General features: G+C 36.8%; 1 long non-coding RNA gene across 2 annotated transcripts; it reads right to left on the reverse strand.

Annotated features, from left to right (window-relative positions):
* Window positions 1-7,632: 7,632 nt before the first annotated feature.
* On the reverse strand, window positions 7,633-10,881 carry LOC125472586. 2 transcript variants are annotated; one of them, XR_007254502.1, is made up of 7 exons: window positions 10,691-10,878; window positions 10,426-10,596; window positions 9,508-9,627; window positions 9,062-9,263; window positions 8,429-8,549; window positions 8,242-8,352; window positions 7,633-8,155 (listed from the first exon to the last, which is right to left on the reverse strand). It is a non-coding gene; the product is annotated as an uncharacterized LOC125472586 (long non-coding RNA). The 2 variants fall into 2 exon arrangements; XR_007254501.1 differs by having other exon boundaries at window positions 9,062-9,627; window positions 10,691-10,881.
* Between the last annotated feature and the right edge of the window lie 79 nt (window positions 10,882-10,960).

The raw sequence follows: 10,960 nt of genomic DNA on the forward strand, positions 1-10,960 counted from the left end.
ATGTTTTGTTTTGTTTATTTGTTCATTTCTTAAAGAAATGAATCATCCTCAAAGACATGGGAAAGTAGTCCACAAACATCTTGCTTTCCCCTTTTTATTTTGGACGGTGCTATTCACATACCTCTTTTTACTTTCCACACATTCTATGTTAATTTATGTTCTTTTATCATCTTTAATTTATTCAACTCGATAGTCAAAAATTAAGAGGTGTGTGTGGAAGATAAAAAGAAGTGTGTGGATACACCATCCTTTGTTTGTTAGGTCTCTCTCTCATTTAAACTTTCACAGATATAAACCCTACAAGGATTTCAAATCTTGTACCATTTCTTTTTCTTTTCCATCTTGAGCTATGAGCAGCATTAGTCTACAAATCCAAACCTTCATTTCATCACCAACCTAGAAGCTGCCAACTCTAGAACTTGCTGAATGATTTGAATACAAGCAAAAAATCGTCTTGCATGGCTAGTAATGCAAAATCATCTACCACCACTATTACAACCCTCCTCTTCTTTCTTCTCATCACATTTCAAATCACCGTGGCTCAAAAGAAGCATAGCTTGCCAATCCCAACTATCAGTAGTACTTCCTCGAGATCACTTGGAGTTGGAGTCATCACTAAGAAAAATGCTATTGTGGAATCTTCTACAAGAAGACCGTCACACGGCATCATCAATTCAAAGGATGATCACGAGTTTACAGGCGAATCGGCACGAAGGAGAGGACTAGAGTTTCGGATTCGTCGTGGGAGGCAGCCAATCCCATGGAAAGAAAACATGTTCAGAGCCGGTGCACATGAAGTTCCAAGTGGTCCGAATCCCATTTCAAATAGGTGAGGAGTAATATTGAGGAAGCTAGCATAACAAACGTGATCAAAGTAGATATATATGATCAAGAGAAAGAAATTTAATAAAAACAAAGAGCATATAGTCTGTGATTTTCTCCTTCTTTGTGGCCTGTCTTTTCTGCCATTTAATTTATATGTCGCTGCTGTAATGTCATTATAGCTTAATGATCATATGTTATTTTTAATTTATTCCATAGCATATGTTAGATATTTGGAACTTTCAGACAATCATTTTGCCATTATAAGTAGGATGTATATGATCATATTCAAGTAGTAATGGTCTTCATGGTCATCATCATTAAGCTATTTTTGTTTTCTGCACAATTGTCTTCTCTCTTGCCACCCACATTCCCTTTTCTTTTGGATGTACATAATAAAAGAAATGTGGTTGATTAATTATTGTTCAAAAACGTAATCTAGCGTTGCCTATCAAATAATTATTAGTATTTTGCTCTTTTCCCGCTTCGAATGGATTCATGCATATAATAATAAATAACACTAGGATGAAGCAACCATCATCGATTACTAATTGGAAGAATGAATATGGAATGAACTACATAGGACTAGGACAAAATGTTTCTTATTTGAAGAATTTTTTTTTGGGTTTTCCCTTTTCTTTTTTGAAAAAAAAAATACAAGCATGTTTGTAGTTGAGGCAGCTGATGTGGGGTTTGCTTTTTTGCTTTGTATCAGTTGTCAAAAGAGAAAAAAGGTAAGAAAAAATAATTGGTTTTTGCCTTTTGAGAATGCTTATGTGAGTGGATTATATGTCATTTTATTCGCTAGAGCTAGCTACACATAACTATTTTGTTCCCCTGTTGTGGATAAACACAGAGGAGGGACATAATGATTCACAAATTGCGATGGGGTTTGAGGCTTTTATTTGAGAGACTAGACTTCACTGCAAATATATGCAATAATTAAAGGGAAAATTAAAAGGAAAGTAAAGGTCCCCAAAACCTCAGATCCTTTTTGTGGGGATTTTAGAGATTCTCTAATTACATCCGTTTGTCGTACATTGTGCGATTATAAATTACTGTAAATTTTTTTATTTAAAATTGAATATAAATACTACCTGACAAAAACTGATCACATGATATACGATAAATAAATGTAATTGAAAGATCATCCGGATCCTCACTCCCCAAAACCCCCATTGTTTTGCGTGTAAAGTTACACAGACCTGGCATCCAAAGCAATGGTGAAGAACGAAGTAAGGTTTCTCCTTAAGTTTAGGGTAATATCCCTAAATAACCCTTGTTGCTTTATTGGAACTACATCGATACCCTTTATTAGTCTCTGATAGTCTTTTCCTTTTAAAAGCCGAAGCTGCTGAACCAAAACCATGAAAGGGTGGTTTTCATTGTCACGCACCTCATGCAGTTCTCCTCTTCTACTTGCTCTCGTTTGCTTAGAGCAACTTCACCGTGTGGAGTAGCCCCAATAACAAGCCCCAAAACAATGGGCAGTAGCCCGAGCAACACCCTCCATCATATCCCGGCTATGGCGCATGAGCGGCCTAAGCAACAGGCCCTGCGAGAGTTGCTGGTCCGAGAGTCCAAGGTGGGTATGATGCAACGCTGACGTCAGGGCGATGCCAGCCCGGTTTTAATATTTTTTTAGTTAGGCACGTGCATTACAAGCGCGCCTAGGGGCACGTCCTCGACAAGTTTCATATGTTGCGGCCGACGGCTCAGGTTGCACAATGTTACCGTTGGATGACACGTGGTAGATCCTTGTCCGTTGGATTTCCAACGAAAAAAAATTCAAACTATCATTAATTTCAGTCGTTGGATCTGAGATCAACGGTCCACGTTATTCGGCTTTATAAATTAAGTTTAAATTTCTGAAATATTATCATTGTGCCACGTGGCACAATCTGGAGTGTTGGAATTCAAAATTTTTTTAATCCGACAGCAGAGATTAATTATGTGAATAAAAATTTTAAAAAAATGTAAAAAATTAATAAAAATCAGAAGAAAAAATTTTGAAAAATTAAAAAAAATGATTTTACTTTTCTATAAATACCTTCTCATTATCTTCTATTTTACACCATAATTTCATATTTTCGCAACTACTTTCAACCACATTCCTATTTTTCTCTCAAAGTTTCAATCCAATTTTTTTCAACAAAATGACTACTGGTGCAGGTACGAATTGGACACTTGTTGAAGATGTTGCGTTGTGTACTAGCTGGATTGAAGTTACTCATGATTCTCTTGCAGGTAATGAGATGCAATTGCAAGAAATGTGGAGTCTTATTCATACCAATTTTCTTGAGAAAATTGGTGGGAAAAGAACCAAAGAATCGATGTTCAGTAGTTGGAAGATAATTAGCCAATCATTTAGTATGTGGAGAGACGTTTTGGCACAAGCTAGTAGTAATCTTCGAAGTGAGGAAAATTTAGCGGATCAGGTAACAATATATTATTTATTTGTTTGTACAATACCCAAATTTACATTATAATTATTTGTTTGTATTATTTATTTGTTAGCTACTTTGATTATAATTATTTGTTTGTATTATTTATTTGTTGCCTACTTTCATTATAATTATTTGTTTGTATTATTTATTTGTTACCTACTTTCATTATAATTATTTCTTCTCCTGCATTGTGTAGGAATTTCAAGCACAAGCTTGGTATAATGTCAAAGCCAAAAGCAAAAACAAATCATTCAACCAGTGGGAATGTTGGAATATTGTCAAAGATTGTCCTAAATTCAGAGTTGTGTCTGTCGATCCAGAATTTTTCATGAACAGCACCCCTCTACACTCTACACTCGATCATGCCTCGCATGTTCATGAAAATAACGCAGAAGAAGTGCCCGAAACACCCCCCTGAACAAGCGTCGGGGTCGACCCGTTATCCAATTAGGCCTCAAGGTAAGAAGGCTTCAAAGAGAAAAGGGAGTGCTTCCAAGAATGATTATGCAAAGTATATGGAAGAACTTGCTCGCCAAGGTGAATTGATTTTGGTGCGGGAAATGGTGAAATTTGAGGCTAAAAAGGCTAGAGAGGAGATCATCCTAGCACCACAAATTGGTTAAGTGGTGATGAATAGAGTACTTTTTGTAATCAGCGCTCATAATTTTCCAAACACTTCGAGTTGTAATTTATTATTTATTGAATAGAGTACTTTGTGTTGATTCCAATTTATTGAATTTAGTACTTTATTTAAAGTGAGAGTAAATTTATTTAATTTGGTAATTTATTTATACTAAGAGAATTTTTATTCAAATGACATAAACACATCAAATAAAATTACATAAACATACCAAATAATATATATAAAAAAAAAAAACTCACTAAATGAACTAAAAAAAAACACACCAAATAAAATTAAATAAATATACCAAATAAAAACAAACACACTAAATGAACTTAAGTATCTTGAGCTTGTTTCAATTCCCACTGGTGCTCTATCAAGTCAATTTGCCGGGCACTGTGCATATATGGCCTTTGAAGCGCAGTATATCGTTGAATGAGCCTTTCATTGTAACGTCCATCCCTTTCTAATGGCTCGTGTTGCACAGGTTCTTCGGTGGCATCATGAGCACAATTTATTTATGTTCTGGAATTATTCATCATGTTTGGCTCATATTCATCAACGGCATCATAATCGTACTCATTTTCCACAATCATGTTGTGAAGAATGAGACACGTCATCATGATGGATCGAAGTGACTCTACATCAAACATTTTGGCAGCACCCCTGACAATCGCCCATCGAGCTTGGAGGATATCAAAACCACGCTCCACATCCTTCATGCACCCCTCTTGACAGCTTGCAAAACGTTTTTCCTTTGAACTTTGCAGATGTGACACTGTTTTGACAAATGTTGACCACCTTGGGTAAATGCCGTCTATTAGGTAGTATGGTCCATCGTACTTATGTCCGTTGACCCAATATGTGACTTTTGGTGCATTTCCTTGCAGGACATCGTTGAACACTGGGGATTGGGGAAGGACATTGAGGTCATTTTGAGCTCCCGGAACCCCGAAAAATGCGTGCCAAATCCATGTATCAAAAGATGCCACCATCTCCAAAATTATACTTTTTGCTCATTTTCTGTCCCCATAAGCGCGCCTTGCCATACACTTGGACAGTTTTTCCAGGTCCAGTGTATACAGTCGATGATTCCAATCATCCTAAGAAAACCTCGCATTTCACCCTTTTTCAGAAGCCTTTTCAAGTCCATGTCAGTAGGTTTCCGAAGGTACTCTGCGGTGTAGATAGATTCGATTGCTCTGCAAAACCTCATCAGGGACTCAAGAATGGTTGATTTCCTCATCCTCACTATCTCATCCACTTGGCCTGCGGATGCTCCATATGCAAGCATCTGCAAAGCAGCAATAACTTTTTGCTCAGGAATGAGACCCATAACACCAAAAGCATCATTCTTTTGCACAAAGTAAGAATCATGGTTGCAAACATCAATTATGATTTTGTTGAACAAATGTCGTTCCATCTAAAACGATGTCTAAAGTACATATCAGGGAATGCATTATTACAGACAAAATAATCGTCTAAGAATTCTATACCTCGTCGTTGCTTGCTTTTATCAAGGTTTCCAAAATGGCTGGCCTGCAGATCTAACCCACAGCTTGGATGACTCAACGGAATGTGAGGCTCTGCCTATTCTTACTTCGTCATCTCTCCTTTTACGTTCCTCATCCTCTTCTCTCTCATTTTGGGCCACTTGGAGATTGAACATTCCTTCTAATTCGTTAAACAATTCTTCCTCTTACTGATCGATTTCCCACATCATCCTTGAAGAAGAAGACATTGTAAGAAAGAAGCAGAAACTATGAATAATGATACATATTTTGATTTTGGTGAAAAAGGGAGTAGAAAATATGAATAATGATAGAGATCTTCAGAAAATTGGTGTGAGATTTCTGAGGATGGATGGTGGATTATATGGAGGATTCAAAAAAGATTAGTTGTAGATAATGCCACATGGCATACCGTCATTCGTTAAAAATCTGATCAAAATTTATTCTCAAAGATTGTAAACAAATTGTGACACGTGACGCAACGTGATTGGTTAAAAATATTATTAGAAATCTATCATCAACTATTCTGAAAAGGTAACGACACGTGGCACGACAACATTGGATAAAAATCTTCTCGAAATCCATCACCAATAATTGTCTTTTCGGATAATGACACGTGGCGCAACGAAAACGATTAAAAATCTTATCCGAAATTACAAATTAAATTATTTTGTATTATCTTATAAATAAATAAAATATTAATATTTTTTGCCTATTGTCAGGGCTATTCAGTGTAGGGGTCGAGATTCAAATGGCTGTTACTATTCATTAAGGGCAGTTACTGTTCACTAGATAGATTAAATAGTGAATAACCTGGGGGTGCCTTTCCCACGGTGGAACTGCTCTTGTGAGTGAAGCTGCTTGGCACTTTGGCAATAAGGTTACATGATCTTCAATAATCATGGAAAAGATTGACCAAACTCTGCATGTTGCTCAAAATTTCATAAAATGTGGTCATGCATGTGGTCCATGTTACATATGAAACTTCATTTTTTTTTCATATTTGTTTTTATGTGATGAACCACTACGAGATCTCAAGTTTGAACTAACTACTCATAAATTATCATTTAACTATCAGTTTATTGTTACCTTTGAACGAAATGTTAGACGAGGTAATTCTAAGTTCAAATCTCCTTGCTCTTCCATCAAAACTACTCAAAAATTAATCAATTCTAAATTTGTTCAATGGATGGATATGGTTGGGCTTAGTTCTATTTCTCTGTGCAATGCAGATGATCTCTTAATCTCTTTTTGTCATTTGGCTATTTTATATATGTGAACGAGAAATATATAATGGAATGTGGGAAAATATCTGCAATGGTATATTCCATCATCCTAAAGAACCCTTTGAGAAAGCATGCTTAAGTCAGACAAAGACACATAATTGTTTCCTAATGATTCTTCCCATCTCTCTCTCTCTCTCTCTCTCTCTGAGATAGTGTCATTGTCTAGAGGAGAAAGATTCGGCGGTTCCCCTTTGGAATCAAAGCATAATTCTGCCTTCACTTTTGATTTTGAGTGAGTTCTTAATTATCACATTTTTTATCACTTTAATAAGAAAACTTTTGTGTCCAAGACTCAAGCAACCCTTACCCTATATATACACTTATATATATATATATATATATATATATATATATGTATGTGTGTGTGTACCCCTGCCCTATGCAAAAATCTTGGGTATAAAAGACAGATAGAAAAATCACCCACCAAAGATAACACCAGCAGTCGAGTCATCCAATAAAGAGATGAAAAGAATTGGTCGTCTCCTTTGATCAAAGTCATCAAAGTCTTTTCTTACCTTTCTTTATTACAAGCAATTCCTTCTTTCAAAGGAGACAAGCAATTCTTTTCATCTCTTTATTGGATGACTTGACTGCTGGTGTTACTTTGGTGGGTGATTTTTCCATCTTTGAGTTGGCAAGTCATCCCTGCCCTATGGTCTTTCTACCGAAAAGGTTCTCTCTTGCAACCATTCCACCAAAGTAAACGAGTGCTTTACTTTTTTAATACATGACAAAAAAAGGTTCTCTCTTGCAAACATTTCATCAAATTAAGCGAGTGGTTCACTTTTTTGCAAGTGACAAATATTAATTAGTTGTTGACACCATTTAGACTATAAAATGATTGCGAGAGAATCTCTCATTATACAGAGCTATAAACACGAAATGAACATTGAATAGTCACAGTTTAATTCCTTGGTTCTAAAATAGACAATTCAGAAAAATAATGATAATTACCATTGTCACTTTACTAAATTTCACAATCATTTTATGAAGTACTTTCTTTGTTACACTTGGTGTTAAGGGAGACCAAAGGCAAAGAGTGAGGATTCAAACTTTGGCCTAAGTGTGCGGTAAATACTCTTAAACAACTGAGATACAGACCTCGACACAAGTACTATTTTCAGACTCACTATCCACCTGTTTGTATCTTTACTAAGGAAATAAAAACAAAACTCCTCGGAAGGCAAAGACCAACAATCGCGCCTTCTTATTTCTCCTCACAGTAGCGTTGCTTTGCGTTTGAGCCCATAAATGCCTTCGGCATGGTGAGCATTAAGTTTGCTACACTCGAGCATCACTGTAGAAAGAAATCCCAAGCTTTGCACATTTGTAAAATTTTCGTGAGAGCATTTTTCCACCCTTCACACTTGTCAGTGCATGTAAAACAGTCATTCCTGTGATCCAAACCATCACTTTTGGAATCAAGGCATTCCTAATTTGGCCTGTCATCCTGATCTCCCTTAAACCCTACGGATTAGAAGAAAATTAGAGGTCAATAAAATGGGGAGAATGGCACGAAGAATGAGAGCACAAGAGAAGTAAAGAGTACGTACTTTCAGCTCTTCGCCAGCACACGGTTGAGGGGATTGTGTTACAGAATTTATCCTCGAAAAGCAGTTTACCAGACTTAATACTCCAAAGTCGTAAATTGCGGTCCTCTCGGCCTAAAAGAAAAATATATAAGAAAACGTCAAAGGCTAGAACTTGCCCAAAATAAATTGCATAAGCAATAATATTCACCTGACATGACAAATCTCTCAGATGGGTCAACTCCAAGCAGCAAACGAGTATCGGAATTCACATGCACCTCGTAAGATTGTACAGCTCCTCTTTGGATTAGCCGTTGGTGGTAAAGCTTCACCTGGAAAAACAAGAACTAATCAGAATGACATTGACCAAAATCGTTGCAGCAGCAACCTTAGAAAAAAAACCATATCTAGATGCTTTCGCCTTTTCCCTGAGGTTACTTACTACCCAGGCATCAACCCAGTTCTTTTTCTTTAAAAAAATTGGACCTCTAGTCATGGAATGCAAAATTTTAGTTGATTGCTAGATATCTGATGTGTTGAGAGGAACAGGGGAATGTATAGATGACAATGAATTCAGCTCAAGCAAGGACCGTTAAAAACATTCATGTTCTTATTAATGATTGTCAAGTGTTACATATCTAAATGCCTGTGTTACGCATAGGGATGGGCAACGGTTATGACAGGTGGGTAACTGTGGTTATTTACCCATAACTGTTTATGTTCACACCCACATAACTGTTTACCCGTTGGGTAATTGCATAAACAGTTGTATCCATACCCATAACCGTTTACCCATTTAACCATAACTTACGCAGCATAAGAAAAGATGCTAATACTTCCAAACCTGCAATTCATGCGAATCCGCCCCATAGCATCATCACTTAACTCTTTTGTTTCCTGATACTTCCAAACCTGCAATTCATAGAACACCTAAATAAAACAAAATTACAATTTCCTGCCGTCATTTGTTGCAAGTTTCCTGCTGTAACCTATACGTTGCAAGTTTCCTGCTGCAACCTATATGTTGCTGGATTCTAAACTTGGCCCTGCATGCCAAATAGAGACCCACAGAGGCTTACAGTAAAATTTTGAAAATTAAATGTATGCTATTACGTCTAATAACGATATACTATTCGTAATATAAAAAAAAGAACAAAAAAAAATTTCAGTATGAATTAGGGCACTAATCAAGCTGAAAGTAAAACCTGGAAACAAATTGGTGGAAATCATAACGTGGTAATTGGTAAACTTAACTTTAAAATCTTAAACTGAAGGCCTATATTAACATACCACAGGATGGCATGCTTGCGCCTTTTGGAATTCCTCATTGAAGTTACACCTCCAGAAAGAATGAGATTACCGCATAACTCCCTGGCCTGAAGCATCTTAGAAGTGCTTACACTTGTTCGCCTACATGAGTTGTTTGCCTACAACAATATGAATTAGAGCCAGTGTCAAGTATTTTGACAATTATGTAAATCACCGATATAAAAGCATAACAAAACAGAGAATAAGAAGCCATGGTAATCTCAGAGAAGAAACAACTACTTTGCATCTATGTGTTCAACACGTAAAACGATGCAAAATACATAAAATAAACGGGATGCCTGCCTAGAAAATCACTAGTTTAATTGCAACCTTACAACAGTGGACACAAATCTATGATTAAGGTCATTAATATGCTAACCAAAGCAAAGGAAATTATCATTACAAGCACATGATCTTGCGGCTATCGCACTCATTAAACACCAACAGATTTTACTCCGCTAACCACTCCATTTATCAAAGTCCTAATATGGGAGCTGCAGTTGACAAACCAAAATAGTCATCCAGTATGACATGAAATTCTTGGCATACCATTTTGGAGTGCTAATAGCAATTCTCTAACTTTAAGGTGTAAATACTAAATACACAAAATTCTCAGCAAGCCATAAATTTTTGCGAACTAGCTTGATTCTAATCACAATTGTAAGTAACCTCTCATTAGTATACCATGAAAAACTCACTATACGTAACTAAAAAGCTTCAACAAAGCAATTGGAACACAAAAGTGAACTCCCCAACCAAAACACAAGTAGCAACAAAACATAAATTCAAGTGACAACCCATAAAAAATAGAAACATCCAGAGCAATGCCAAGCTTAAAAACAGTAAAGACAACAAAGATACAAACTTTGAAACAGGAAAAACTCCTAACAACATGCAAACCTGGAAAAGGACAAAATTTGGGTTCAAAGTTCAAATGCAGAACAACCAGCGTACCCTGGCCGGCGTCCGAGCGCTGGAAGAAGCAGAAGCAATCATACGACGACAGCAGGGATGGGGCCTTTGAGTGGGAAGTACCTGTTCTTTTCCCATCATAGTAAAACCCAGGAAGATCTGAAGAGCCCGAATTCATAATCTGATCAGTGTTTCGAAAAAAAAGGCACAAAAATAAAGCTGAAAAAGTTGAAGGGGTGAGATCTTGTAGTACCTCCTGCCGTGGTTTTGCAGAGAAAAGCAACTTTGAAGCTGGTGTGTGTTTTGTGTTGTTTAGCGCAGAAAAGGAGGGAGGGTAGTGGAAGTGTCGAAACGGTGGAGGGCTTAATGGAAATGGTCACGAGTCCCTACCAAAACCGTTGGTATCCGGGTTGCTGAGGTGGCGCTGTGGCGCAGGCAAAATGTTGGAAGATTGGAGTGAGGATCCTCATTCAGAAGATTGAATGAGCATTCGGATTCTTTTTGTTCAGAATTTTTCAATCAC

This window comes from the organism of the source record quoted next, unplaced genomic scaffold, assembly GCF_019419815.1.
Source record: "Pyrus x bretschneideri cultivar Hongxiangsu unplaced genomic scaffold, Pyrus_bretschneideri_v1 Contig7, whole genome shotgun sequence".
Lineage (NCBI taxonomy): Eukaryota > Viridiplantae > Streptophyta > Magnoliopsida > Rosales > Rosaceae > Pyrus > Pyrus x bretschneideri.